This window comes from Lonchura striata, chromosome Z, assembly GCF_050655825.1.
Source record: "Lonchura striata isolate lonStrDom1 chromosome Z, ASM5065582v1, whole genome shotgun sequence".
Lineage (NCBI taxonomy): Eukaryota > Metazoa > Chordata > Aves > Passeriformes > Estrildidae > Lonchura > Lonchura striata.
Genome location: NC_140740.1, coordinates 59,988,727 through 60,003,867, shown reverse-complemented (window position 1 = coordinate 60,003,867; position 15,141 = coordinate 59,988,727). Strand labels below are relative to the sequence as shown.

General features: G+C 38.0%; 1 protein-coding gene across 14 annotated transcripts in view; it reads right to left on the bottom strand.

The window, feature by feature from the left end:
* Positions 1-15,141, bottom strand: part of MAST4 (microtubule associated serine/threonine kinase family member 4) — a 278,614-nt gene that overhangs the window by 232,710 nt on the left and 30,763 nt on the right. The window contains exon 1 of one of the 14 annotated variants that reach the window (XM_085566688.1): positions 5,690-11,584. The exons of the other annotated variants lie outside the window; for them this stretch is intronic. The gene's annotated coding sequence lies outside the window, so the exon portion shown is untranslated. Of the gene's footprint in view, positions 1-5,689; positions 11,585-15,141 lie in introns of those variants that run through there. 14 annotated transcript variants of the gene reach the window in all.

Here is a 15,141-nt window from a genome sequence, read left to right as displayed (position 1 = left end):
GAACTTAGGGTCACTTAGTTACTAGTTCACACAGCACTGCTGGAGTTACAAAGGTGGTTTATGGCTCATAATTATGATTCTTGCATCCATCAGCTTTTGTGTTAACAGCCGAACACACTGACATGTGCTGCCACACTGGGCAGGGCAAGCACCCAAACAGATACAGAACATCAAAGACACAAAGTGTGAGAACCCCTGGCCTGGTTCAGGGGTCTCGTGTGGTGGTGAAGTCTCTCCTCCAACCCGTGCTTCCAAAGAAAGACTCCGCAGCCTCTTGTTGTTCTGTCTCAAGGGAGTTTATTGTGAGTTATCTAAAAGATTGTCTTCTCGGGCTGCGGCTGTTTGATCAGCGGCCTGGGCAGAGACACACACACACCCTGACATCCTCTCTGTCTGCTGTCTTCTTCTTCTCTCTCCCCGCCTAGGGCTGCTGCTATCTTTTATATGATATATTACGTGTTATATGCTTACAGTTTTCCCCCAATACCTACAACCTGTGTTACAAGATGCTTTTCTACTCTAAACCAATCCATAAGTGCCAGCATCACTAAGAACATGGAGGCAAGGAAGAAGGAGGAGGAAGAACAGGATCAGCCCACTTTTCTCCATCTTAAAACTTCTGACCCCCATGTACAAAGTAAAACCCCCCCTTTACAGGTGCTTACCCCCCCCACCCCCCCCCACCCCGTACAATACTAAAAATTTTTCCCCTCTACTTTGTAACTACTTCTACAATACTATCACATACCCTTTGTGACTGCTTGTTCCACCTTCAAAGTTGGTAACTCAACTCCATGGCTCAAACTCAAAATCACAGCTGTTTCCAGCTGCCTGCCAGGGTCTAAAATGCTTCTGACCAAGGCCTGGAACCTCCAAAAATGTCTGAGGGACATTTTGAGTTCCAACAACAAAGAAATATTCCTTATGAGAGAAAATTTTCTTCCATCCTTCAAAACCCCTCTCCCTTTATACTGCAAAGAGCTGCACCACTCAAAATTTTGAATTTAGTTAAATTCAAAATATTAAATAGCCAACATGGAAGACCTGAAATGCTCAAGGCGAAAGGATTCTAATTCAGATCCGAACACCTACAAATATATATTCCTATACTATAAATCCATTTGATATTGAAGCCTCAAGCAAACAAAAAAAATCTCACACTGGTATAATTACAAAATAACTTTTTGCTCAAGAAATTATATCTTGACATCTTACACAGAAAGACGGAAGGAAGGTTAGCACAGAAAGTATTATTTTTAAATCTTTAAAAAAACCCTGTACCCTTGCTGATGCACAGCATAAAGCAGAATTAAGCACAGAAGCATTTTTCATTCTACTATGTACACTATTTTTCTTCTACTTCAATCAGTATTTCCTTGTTTCAGATCAAAGTCAAAGAAGAAACACAGCCCCTAGAAGCAGCTAATTTGCATACACACTGAAAAAGATAATAATTTACATCATAAACTCTCTAAAAATGGCCTAGATTTGTGCATGATGTTTAAGTACCTTTAGCACATCTTTACTATTACATCATCTTCTCTGAATTTTAATCATGAAATGGCAAAATCATTCATTATTTGAAAAAATGGCCACACTTGCAGATTCGTGCAGTTAATTAATCATTCCTTACCTATTGCCTCAGATAGATATATACACATACACACACACACATACAAATATATACAGGAGTATGTGTGTGTGTGTGTGTGTGTGTGTGTGTGTGTGTGTGTGTATATATATATATATATCTCCTGGGTAAAAGTGGACATTCTTCTGTTAACAAGGAATGGGGAGGGGGCTAGCCATGTAAAATTTTACTTATAAATGTATACACCTCAAATACATACTAACACATATAGAGCCAGAATGGGTTAAGAGGAAAAAATAAATAAAAAATGACACCTAAGACAGTGACTCACAGACAGAGAGCAGGTTTCCAATCACTGTTACTAGCACAACTGAAGCTAATGTGCATCTAGGGGATATGTTTTGCTTTGCATTTCCCATTCTATAACATTATGGATTTATAAAAGCAGAGTCTCAGAAAGAAAGATCAATGTATGACAGTTCTCTTTGATCTCTGGGTTTACTCACTTCTGCAAGTGAGATCAGATGCTAAAAGCCACAGGAATTTACCACTTTGAAGTATTTTAACTTTTCATTAACTGGAACAGTACTACCCGATTACCAGACAAATTCAGAAGGTAGGGCTTATTTTATTTTTGCAGACTTAAGCTTGTTGCCCAACTAATAGGAAATCCAGTACTTTATTTAATTTTCAGGAACATGATTTCTTAGTACTATTGGAGTTGTGCAAAAGAAAAGGATATTTAAGACGGTTGACCTATTTTGCTCTGGAATGAACAGTGCAACAACCCCACTCAAATTCCAAGAAAAGCCACTAGGAGATAAATATATTTTTCTTTTCATGTTTATTCAGCTGACAAGCATAACCCTGAGCACTGATCAAATTAATAAAGGCCACTTTGCTCTTTCTCAAACAAATTAAGATTTTCTAATGATTACAGGAGAGGAAGACAGAACTGTTTAGTCTGATTAAAACTGGTGGGTTTTAATACTGGCATTCTTTAAGGTCCTTAAAATAACAACAAAGGCTAATCACAGTGAAAGTGCCTAACAAATGTGCAGCTTTTTAAAAAAAAAAATTAATCTGAAAGTAGATTTATTACTTTGTAAATGATATGCTATTAACTCAGTTTCCAAATGGAAAATAACATTTATCTCATGTATAATTTTTTAATATTTATTTTATATATGTAAAGTGTGACTTGAAGCCAAAATATTATGAGTTGCAGGTTTTGTCATTGTTTACCACTTTGGAGGCATTCTACATATGATTTATTATTTCTATGTAAGATTTCATTACAGTATCTAGAATTGGCATGATGGCAGAAAAAGCTAAAAATTGAAAAGTAACAACTATATTCTGGCTAAAAAACTTTCTCTAAAAAAGGAAATACAAGAACTTCACTGGATAACGACTAATCTGGGAAAGAAGGCAGGTTTCCAAAAGGAAGGTTTCCTTCCTTTTTGGGGAAAGAATACCGGAAATCCAAAGAATGGGAAAATTACTTGCTATATTGTTTTTTAATAACTTTAGAAATTTTAATAACTTTAGAAATTACTTGTCATGTTGTTTTTTTAAGTAAGTAGTTCTATAGTTCTGGTCTTAGACTGTTTCATCTTGAGGGGGAAGGAAAATAATCACCAATTAATGTGCTTAGATTGGTAACCAGAGAAACCAAACAAAAACAAAACCAAAACAAACAAACAATATAGTATCATAGTAGTTCTCTTTTCTGATTTGCTTATGAAAACAATCCACACATTATCCACTAAAGGACTGAAAGATAAAACTGCAACACTGACAGCACTGCTGACACAAGGATGAACTAAGGAAGTACGGCATCACTAAGAACATCTAGTAAGAAACAACTGTACAACAGCAGACAAATTGTTATTAAATTGTCTGACTATTTATACTTAGTTTCTAATTCTGTCCATCTAATGTCCATGTAATAAGTTTATCAAATATGATCCAAGATTTCAGTTTTATCATCTGGACACCCACACACATGCTAAAGAAAGGAACTGACTTCATTTTAAATTGGTCATTTCTTTACTACCAAAATCAAAATTTTTCACCAGATAAAATCTTATTTTCATTAAATTACTTTCTCCATTAAGAAGTTGGATCTGAAGTAATGGAGCCTCTTAAGAGGGAACAAGGAAATGTAGTACTAAAACAGGTTTCCAGAGAAAAAGCCTGCTGACTCACACAGGAGGAGCTTGAAAACAAAGCACCAGCTCATGGAAGAAGGAACTTTCCTGATCAAAAGACAGAAAAAAGCAGTGCTACTTAAGGGCTTAACTAGAGTATCAAATTGCAAAGAAGCAGTAACTGAACCCTGGGAAAATCCTGAAATTCTCAGAAAAATAGCAAAGCCTAAGGGACATCAGAAAAGCAAATGACAAAAGTCATGACAAGAGCAGGAATATTTACCTGGGGCGCTTCTACTAGAGGCAGAATGGGGAATCCAGCTGAAGTGACACAAACTGTCAAGAGACTCTGTCTACATAAAAACACTGGGGTACTACCAAAGCATATGACAATGAGTTAACACAGTTTGTGTACTTTAATCTTAGAAACACGACCCTGCTTTACAGGGCACCCAATACATGTCAAGCTCATGTGCACTCACCAAAATCCAGGAGTGGACACACATTTCCATGTGCCAAGGGCACTGCTTTTACCAGATTTTGACCATTTGACCATTGATTGATTTTCAAATACCTATATCATTAACAAACAGGACTACAATTACATCCAAGCTTTTAAGTTAGGGGTACAAAGAACATATAATTACATACTCCTTACATGCAATTACAATGTTTCAGTTTTCTAAAGTCTGTATATACCACAATTACAAATATGTCTTGGGGAAAGTCCATCTTGTTTCCAGAGTCTCAAAAGAATAACATCCATTGTTATATTTTAAAATTATCTTGCTTACTGTTGCATATTAATATTCACATTAGTGTAATTCATTATATATCATGGCTGTATTACTTAAAGGAATTTATTTCAATTTTCTGAATGGTAATCAGTTTTTTTATCTGATTGTACTAGGTTGAAATATATGTCGTTCTTGTGCATTCCAAAGACAGTCCTTCCTTAGTTACTATGAAGTCTAAAAGAAAATACCATCTTTTCTGCCCCACCCTTAAAAGCAGAGGGTGAGGTGGTAAGGATGACCAAAATCTTTCTGCATGGATTTTTTCTTCACCCCAACTCTGTCCTCTTCCTATTTACTCATAAGAAAATCTGCATTTCCAGTCTGTGTCAAGTACAGAAAACATAAAGGCAGCATGGTTGATGCAGCGTAAGAAAGGCAGAGCAGTGACAGCAGCAGGAAAAGACAAAATTACAAAGTTGGGAAAAAAAAAAAAGAAAAAAAAATCAGGTCAGGAAGTAAGTCTCAGTCATCAAGCCCTGCCTTCTACTCCCAGACTTTTACCATCACTAAACCACTGCTCAGCAAAAGCAATTATCAAAAAAAACACTCAAGACTGACTGAATTAAGATTGCCCACTGCCCTTCCCAGACTCATCTAAATGATGCCTTAAGCAGAGAAAATTTTGAAGCTTCTGTGAACCATCTCCCCTAGGGCTATGTCCCTGGTGCACACTGCAGTTCACCCATAGCGAATAGCACCCATAGTTCCAAAACCAGGGTTGGTGGGAGTGTTGAGGGAGCCCTCATCTTTCCACAGAACCACCACAGTTGCCACTTCCAAGTGAAACAAAGCTTGGGATAGCGATGTGGGCTAAATTCCAATACACCATGCAAAACTTGCAAGTGACCAGGAAACTACAGCATGACGAATTTTTGTTTTGAAGCTTAGCTGAGAGGGGACACCATGGACAAGCACCTTTCCAGGCAGACTCCCACCCATTGCTTAATGTTTTATGATAGGTTTTTAAACTTGAAAGTAATTTTTCCAAACACACACTTAGGAAAAACTGAAAAAAAAAAATCACTGAAAATGTCAAAGTTTGCCTCATGTCAGAAACTGAAAGCACATCCTCCTCCTAAGTGCTGATGATTAACTTCTTACCAAGATGACTTCTTAGAACAGCTATGGCAACATCTTAAATTACTTACCTCTTATGGCAGACTCCTGTAAACCAAGTGACTGCAGCAGTAACTTTGGGTTTGATTTTCTGGGGTTTTCTTTTGTTTGACTTTCTGTTTTGGTGGGGTTTGGTGTTTTGGGGGGTTTGGGAGGGGGGTGAGGGTTATTGGGTTTTGGGCAGCAGGAATGGTTTTGTGTTTGGTGGACTTTTGTTTGCTTTTTCTTCTGTAAGGGAGCAAAGCAGAAGGAAAGGAAATAAAGAAACTCATGAACTGAAGGTCAGCATGTCAGCAGGGAAAAAAAATCCCTGGTTTGATCAAAGAAAGCACTAAAAACTACCACTACCGTCCCACTAAAGGCTTTTAAAACTCTTTGGTTACATACTATTTACTCAGACATCAGCTACTTATAAACAAACTGCTTCAGGCTAATCAGGAATGTTCCTTGATGTTAGCTAGTGACCCACTGCATTACCCTTTGCTAGTCTGTTTATTTTACAGAACAGAGTTGCAGAATAAAAGAGATGAGAAAAATACATTTCAAGTCATGGGTTTTACATTGACTGAATCATTACGAAAGGAATTTGCAAGACCTTTCTTATTCAATAATGTCTAAAAATCTAGAAAATCTGGTACAAAGATAATACAGTCTATATTCAGTAATTTTGTTTTTCTCCTTTCATGCAGCATTTAAAAGTTTCCCATAAAGACAATAACCATGCTTAATGACCAATAATTTAAGTTGTGTGAAGACATAACCTTCTCCAGAAAAACTACATTACTTAGCAACGTTATTCAAGATGGAAAGCAAGGCCTAACAACATAAGCAGAATGCATGACGTGCTTGCAGCCAAGACAAAAGAACACCTCCTGCAATAAAAATAATTTGAAGCTAGCTGCACTTTTACAGGTAAATTTATTCCTTAACAGACCCAGAGTGTGTCATATTAAAAAAAAAATCCACTGACAGTTCAGCTTATGAACACTATAAAACATCCAGGTAATTTCATTAGTATTCTGTAAAGACAACAAGCTTGTCTGCATCTCTGCATAGCAGAACCCACTATTTTCCTAGAATTTACTACTAAGAAATGTCATATGAATGACATGAATTTATCAGATGCAGCTTCCCAGATCTCATGTGCTCCAATCACAATAAAAGAACAGTTTCTGTTCTCTCTGATGTGTATCAAATTATGGCAAAATCAAAACATAAAACTATTATGAGAAATATCAAATCAACACTGATTCAACTGATATTTGCTTTTAATCACATACACAATTTGAAAGCCTACATAGGGAATGGTATGAAAATGCAGATATTACAACATGAAAATTCATTAAAATTAACTTCCCCCATCATAACATTCGGAGAATCAAACTGACTTCAAGCACAAGTTCTCTGTCAGTATTCCAAGGCAAAATATTGGCATTTTTTACAAAAATCTCTGATGTTATAGTTCAATCTCTCTTGCAACTTACCATCAAGTCTGTAAAAAAGAGGCAATTTTTTTGGTTTTTTGGTAATGAAAAAACTGTCAGTAATATAAATGTAAGTAATACTTTAATAATGTCTTTGGTATTCTTTCCACCAATGCAGCAGAATTCAAATATTTTAAATCGCACAAGTGAATTTTCTTAATCTCATAGAATTATTTTTTTACCAGGAGGATGATAAAGAAGATATTTATAAAATTGGACTACAAGAAATAAAAAGGTAATATAAACAAATTAATCAAGACCCTAATTAATGAAAAAAGGAAATATTCTCTGGTTAAATTTTATGGCCATTAACTGTAAGCCCTTAAAAGCAAGTTTATTACACATGATTAAATATTGAGAGCAAATCTTACAAAATCACAGAATCAAGTAGGCTGGAAAAGAACTTTGAAATCATCAAGTCCAATCTATGACCTAACATCACCTCATCATCAAGGCCATGCCAATAAACTGTCACATCCAGTCGTTTTTTTAAATGCCTCCAGGGATGGTGACATCACCACCTCCCTGGGAAGCCCATTCCAATGCTCAATCTTCCTTTCTATGAAGGAATACTCCCTGATGTCTGACCTAGACCTCCCCTGGTGCAGCTTAAGACAGGGTCCACTTGGATTCAAGGTGTAGCCTCACCCAAGCCAAATCCCTGCCCTGGTCCTGCTGCCACACCATTGCTGATCCAGGCCAGGATGCCATTGGCCTTCTTGGCCACCTGGGCACACCCTGGCTCATGTTCAGCTGCTGTCACCAGCACCCTCAGGTCCTTTTCTGCCTGGCCACCCTCCAGCCACTCTGTCCCCAGCCTGTAGCACTTCAGGGATTGCTGTGGCCAAAGTGCAGGACCTGGCACTTGGTCTTGTTAATTCTCAGATTGTTGGACTCGGCCCATCTACCCAGCCTGTCCAGGTCTCTCTGCAGAGCCCTCCTACCCTCCAGAAGATCAACACTTACACCCAGCTTGGTGTCCTCTGCTAATTTACTGTGACAGACTCAATCCCCTCATCCAGATAATTAGAAAATATATTAAACAGGACTGGGCCCAACACAGATCCCTGGGGAACACCACTGGTAACCAGAAACCCACTGGATGCACCACCATCCACCACCACTCTCTGGGCCTGGCCATCCAGCCAGTTCTTAACCCACTGAAGAGTGCTTCTGTCCAAGACCTAGGCTGGCAGCTCCTCCAGCAGAATGCTGTGGTAGGAAGTAACAAAGGCTTTGCCAAAGTCCAGGTAGACAGTATCCACATCCTTCCCTGCATCCACCAGGCAGGTCACCTGGTCATAAAACCAGATCAGGCTGGGTCAGGCAGAACCTGCCCCTCCTAAATCCTTGCTGGCTGGGTCTGACCCCCTACAGCTATCCTGTAGGTGCTGTACAATCACACTCAAGATTATCTGTTCCATAACTTTGCTGGACACTGAGGTCAGGCTGACTGGCCTGTAGTTCCTCAGATCCTCCTTCCAACCCCTCTTACGGATGGATGTTACAGCGTCCAGCTTCCAGTCATCTCTAATGCCCCTGGTTAGCCAGGACCACTACTAGATGGTGGAGAGAGGTTTGGTGAGCTCTTCTGCCACCTCCCTCAGTATCCTGGGATGCATCACAGGTGAAATTTAACAGGTCATTTAAATACCTGTATGTATAGATTGGCATTTAGAAAGCTATCACAAACCAGAAAATGTCCAATTGCAATAAAGGGGGCACATGCTAGGAACAGAGATGCATTGAAGTCATCAAGCTACCTGCACCAGTCTATGGAAACCTTTAGGAAACACTCACCAGAAGCACTCAAGGTTATTTAAAATATAAAGCCGGTCATGATTAACAAGGAAACATTTGCTGCTGGACACCTCTGCTCTGTCCAACCAGCAACACTTCTAGAGTATCAGTCCTGCTTATGAAAGACACCTTGCAATGATGCTGGGATCAAGATGTGTAAATGAAAGAAGTCAAAGGTCGCTATCAGGATAAAAGTCACACTTAGGAGAAAAAGCAGAAAAAGCTAACAATAATCATCTCACCTTTGTTAACAGACTACTAAGAATCAACATGATTTAACTCTTTTTGTTGTTTTCAACATAGCCAACATTGCTTTTGTTGCATTATATTGCCATAGGTGAGAAATTCATTTCCTTCTAAAACAGATAAAATATTTCTTAATACTGAATAGCATTCACTACCTGATCAGTACAGATTTTCTGGAAAAAGAAGCAATTGTCTTATGAGAATTCCATCAGAAAGAGCAATGCATGACAACAAGATGTATCTTCTCACCAAAACAGGAAATTCTGCAAGCTGACATTTAGAAACAAGTATTATTTTTCCCCTATAGAGTCTGGCAAATAGTCATAACATGACTCATATTGATACTGATGCATCCAATTATGGAACACAAACTAGTAGGAGAAAGTGAACCAAAAGTAAACGAAATCAACTCTAATAATATGTGTACCATGCAATGAAGAACTTTGTTCTTGTTCTTGCATATTTTCTTGTAAGGGGTGTGGAAGCAGGTGACAAATCAAGGTATTCCAGAAGGAACAGATTCATTTGCCATTATTTTTGACTAAGTAAGAATTCAAACTCTCTCCATTTATATTTAATAACTCAATTTTTGCTGTACACACAATCTACTATGCTATTTTACACCACACATTGAAGCTAAATATTTGATTTCTGACAATGTTTTGTAAGTACTGTCATCAGTTTTATGCAAACCAACTAAACCACTTTTTTTTTATCTTGAGTTGACTTCATTTTTTTCTGGTTTTTAGTCCCAAGTTTTAGAGCCTCAAAATGTTAAATATCTCAGGAATGGTAATTAGCCATTGGTAATTTTTGCTCATGTAAAATAAAAACGTATAAAGAAGGGACTTTTAAATAATTAAACTCCCTTCCTGAGCAATAAAAGAAATAACTGATGCCCAAATATATTTAATTTAACCTACTGCTGTTTCAAATTCAATTTTTCTTTAATTGGTAACTGTAGTACATGTGAATTATTAACCAGCAATCCCCAAGAACAGGATACAAAACAAAAGGAGAAAAGGCTTCTAATGTAGCTGGAAGATAAACTCACTTTTTTCAAGACACTCTGTAGAATTCTCCTGCTGTGCTGGTTTTTTTTACTACCATCTACCTGAAGTTCTGCTGGAAGGTTTCCTCTAAGGAGCCCAAAAAATCAGCTTGAGGATGACAGTATTACAGGACTTGCCTTCTCTGAAATGCTAAAGATTTTTAGAAGGGCTACAGGCACAAGAATCTGCACTGCGACTTCTAAAGAAGCTGAAGAGTAAGCAAGAAGTTTTTAGAGGCACCTCTTCTAACATGTAATTGTGCAGCCAAGAGCTGTTTCCCCATTAACCGATTAAGTCAGAGATAATTCCAATAAGCCACACAGAAAACTGTTTAATGCCAACTGTGCAAAGCACACAGTATGTCTGCCTATGCAACTCTCTAGAACAGCAAGCGACAACTATTGCACTACTTAAGATGTCTAAAGTCATTTCAGTTTTCCTGCATTTAAACAAGGCTATTGCTCCAATCACCAGCAAAATTATGTTAACTGCAGTAAGCTCTATAGGCATTCAATGCTATTCCAAATCTGATGCTGCTTATTATTTTCCCAAAAATGCTGATGAATAGAAACCCTACTTTGTAGTTGCCAGCCCTTGCTTCAGAAATACACTATTCTTGTTTGTACTACAGCCTGAACACCAAGTGACCCAGGAACTTCTCACACCACTGGGGCATTTTTTATTTCTGTTTTTCAAACTGAAGTCCACTGGATAAGAGGAGCTGGCACATCAGCTCTGCTGGCTGTGGATCACCTCAGCTGAGATTGCAAAAGTCTAAGAAGAACATGCGAAAAGGATGTTAGTGGCAAAAGGACTGCTCCATAGGTCCAACAATACCTTAACTATCCTAACAAAACACAACACACAGAACTCTAGCCTGTCGCCAGAAAGGTGTTTATTCTGTTCTTTGGAAGAGTTCCCCAGGCAAAGAAATGCACACATAAGGAAAGCTGAGTCCTAGATATATGCATAAGCTTATTGTTCATCTCCTCAACAAACATATATTCTCAGAACATCAATATATCTTCTAAGCAGCAGTACCAACAGTATCTTCTGCTGCTGCCACTACAGTTCCTCAGCAGTTCACTTGGTTAACACTGTATGCCACACCAAAGAAGATATGCCACTTGGTACTACATGACAATGTGAATAAAAATATGCTTTTTCTTAGCTCTTAATTTAAAAACAATACAGGAAAATTGTAGTGAAAGACAAAAAGCAGAAGCGAAGCAGGCAGGGATGGTTCCGTAGAGGTTAATCACCTGGAGAGGAGAGCTCACAACTGTTTCCTAGAGAGACTTGGGAGCTGTTGTGTTAAGTTGAAGCATTATAAATGTGCCATGCTGAGAGAGCTGCCTACCAGGGGGGAAGTCGAAACTCAACACTGGTCCAGCCAGGCACCAAAGGAAGCCAAAATAGTTGCCAGCATTTCCAGCAAGGAGAGCAGCAGAAGCAAGCAAGGCAGTGTCTGGGCAAGAGGCACAGCATGATATCACACTTGATTAACATCCACCCCCAGCACCCACCCCAGCACCCCACTATGCTCACATCTATTTTTAAAAAATACTTCTAATAAGGAGGAGAAAGAAACATAGTCATCCTGCATATCACATGAAAACATTTTTAATTAGATAAAATGCTGAAATGTTTAAGTTCAAGATATAAAATTGACTTCCTATCTTAAGCAGCAAGTTTCCTGTGAGGAGATGCCTCTTCCTTTCTTATTTCCTCTGAGAAACATTCTTCAACTTCTACTTAAAGCAACAGGAAATTGTTGAATATTTAGATACATCTTATCTAACTATTTTTGCTAGTTCAAATTGGACACAATTATGAAGGAATGCAGCAGTTACCAGAGAGTACTAACCCAAGGAAGTTGTGCAGCAGCAGCCCTTTTTAGTCAACGACAGAACAAAGCAAATTATTTGATTAGTAATTAGTTAATAAAATAACCATGTGAACATATGGCCCCACAAGCATAGTACTCTAAAGGAGTTAGAGTACTATGCTTGTAGGAGCCTGTTAGGAGAGTTAGGAGCCTGTTGCCACTTTGCCTCTCAAAAAAAAGATGGCATGTTTGAGTGTCACTATGATCCTTGCTACAGGTCTTCTATGCAGACACAGAACACAATGGTATATGAACCTGGGAGGAGAAGGACAGGACAGTCAATGCAGTGCCTTTAAGAAGAGCGACAGGCTCTGAAACTGCTCGACTTCAAACAGAACTTTGGCAATTCAATTACAGAAGTATCATTTAACTTTAAATCTAGAGGCATCCTTCAGTACAGGAGAAAATCACTTTATGTTTGACATTAGAAAGCCACTCCACTGGAGAGTTTTGAATTTTGAAGAGAAGAGAAATATAATGAAAGCATGGCCACTCCACAGGAGACTAAACCTACTTTTTCCATTCAAAAAACTACAATGTGATTTCTGAAGTTCTGAGTAACAGGGAAAAAATGTCTTTTGAGGGTAAATTCTTCAAACTCACATATCTAAGCTTTTGATATTACTCCATATTCAGCTATAATCAGCCCTAATATTTTACAGATAATGAAATTTATACAGAGTAATTTCTATTCTTTTCTAGGGATGAGAAGGGAGCTACAGTTTTTCCTTTGCATAATGCTCATGTAGGATAATATTTCTAAAGGGGCAATTTTCACTTTAACTGACAAACCCATGAAGCCTTGTTACCATCCTTTTACAGAATGTACAGAAATATACGTTAAAGCCAAAAAAAGAAAAAAAAAGGCATCTACATGTGTGAATCAGTGTGTCATTTTCTAGACTGAATCACTGTGTTACAAAATTGCAACCAAATATTTTCCTGAAATTCTATCATCATGTATGGATTACACACTGGTCACTTAAGTACCTTTCATCTTAATTTTATAATCCTTGAGGGATACATGGATAAAACCCTAACAACATCCTGCACAGTTTTTTCTGTTTCAATTATTTAATGAATATTGTGCCTTCAAGGTAAAAATTAGATTAATATATTTTCACTGAGCACAATCCTGTGATTTCATCTTCCTAGAGAAACTCTGTATCCTGTTTATTTACCCCAAGCACTCCTTGTAAGTTATTTAGTGCTGCCAAAAATTCAAAAGGTTACTTCTGAAAACTGCGGCACAGTAAGCACTGAACAGTATTGTAGTATGTGACCACTTACTGTGCCCAACTAAGCAGTACAGAAATTGTCTTCCTTGATTCAATATAAAGTTGTAATTTCAACTGAATTTTCTGCTAACTTTATTAAAACATGATGTGATTAGAAACCATCAGTCAATCTCTGATGAAAAAAAAAAAAAGCATGCCCGGTGTTAGAATAAGAGGCTGTAACAAAATAAATCAGCTGTATGAGCTCATATAACTCAAGTTTCTTAAAGACACCTGAACATGTTCAGACTGAAGACAGATATTTCAAAATTACTCTGTTAGATAAGAGGTCTAAGATACAAGAGTGGTGAAGAAAAGGGAAGAAAAAAAATTGCTTTTTTACTGCATCACTTCAAGAGTTCTTAACTTGCAAATATGCCCATTGCCTACAGCACTGCCTTAATTACACAAAATAAAGTCTTATAGTCAAGCCTTTTGTGAAGGATTTCCAAACATTCTGAAATTTCTACAGCAACTAAACTAAATGTATAACACATTACCATGGCACAATATCACCTGGGGGATGTACCAGGCTATTGTGCTGTTATACTCACAACTTGAAGGGTGAAGCAATCTCATTCCTTCAACTAACCAGTCACTGAAGCATATGTTTAAAACTCTTTTACAAGTTCTTGTTTCTCTCTAGTTTAGACAGTACAGGGAATATATAGAAAATACCCATTTGCATGTCTCTGCTTTTTCCCAGTACTAAAATTTTCTTCAGCATTTAGACTTTGAGATTATTGAGGCTTCTCTCATCCTCCTTCTCTCCTTTCATATTTAGAGCACAGGTTTGATGTTTGCACTTTTCAGCTTTGGTTTCTTCCCTTCCTCATCTAGCTGCACAGTAGAAGTCCACCTCTCTTCTCTCCCTGCCACTTTCTTTCAGCTCCACTCAAGAGAAACAACCCAATAAACACCTGCAGGGCTGCCCATCTCCACCACATCAGGAGCTGCACACAGGCAGGCCACTTTCTCATTCTGCTTGTTCAATTACCAGTCAGTGCCCCAGTGACAAAATCTTTAATGTCAGAACATAGAGAGGAAGGCAACAGGTGAGACTACAATTCAAAGCAGAGCATGCATTTACATCAGACTCCCCACACCTTACAGGAGTTTTACACATAATCAGCTCCCCGAATCACTCCAGTCACACTGTGTTTGTACCCCCATGTACTCGGTTTCAGAAAAAACTATATTCAGCTTCCCCTTCTGTTTACAAGATTGGTTCCAATTATAAGTAACCTTTGCTTGGCTTAGAGCTCTTTCAAATTAGAAAAATGGCAAGGTATGAGGACACAGCCAGGTCTTCATATATCATAGGTCATCTAAATAGGCAGGAGACTCACGTTTATTAATTTACTAATATTCCATGCAGATGAGCAGATGAACTCTTTGGTTTTACTTGCCTGAATAGAAGAACATGTCAAATCCTGTATCTGCTATACCTGAAACAAATCATAGCAGTAACTCAAACATTAGAGAACTAAACAACACCTAAAATTAACATGAAGTTCTGTACCAACACAGGGCTAGGACAGCTCACAAAACTGAATGAGGAGGTAACTCTTTAAGTTCAACATTCCATGTTCACTCAAATAAGAGTGCTCTTTAAAAATAAAATAATATCTCATACTGTAGCTCAAACCCACAGAAGTACTGAGGACAAAAAGCTCCACACAGAACACACTACCAACTGACAGAAGTCATCCTATAGAAACACTTTCAAGTTTGCTG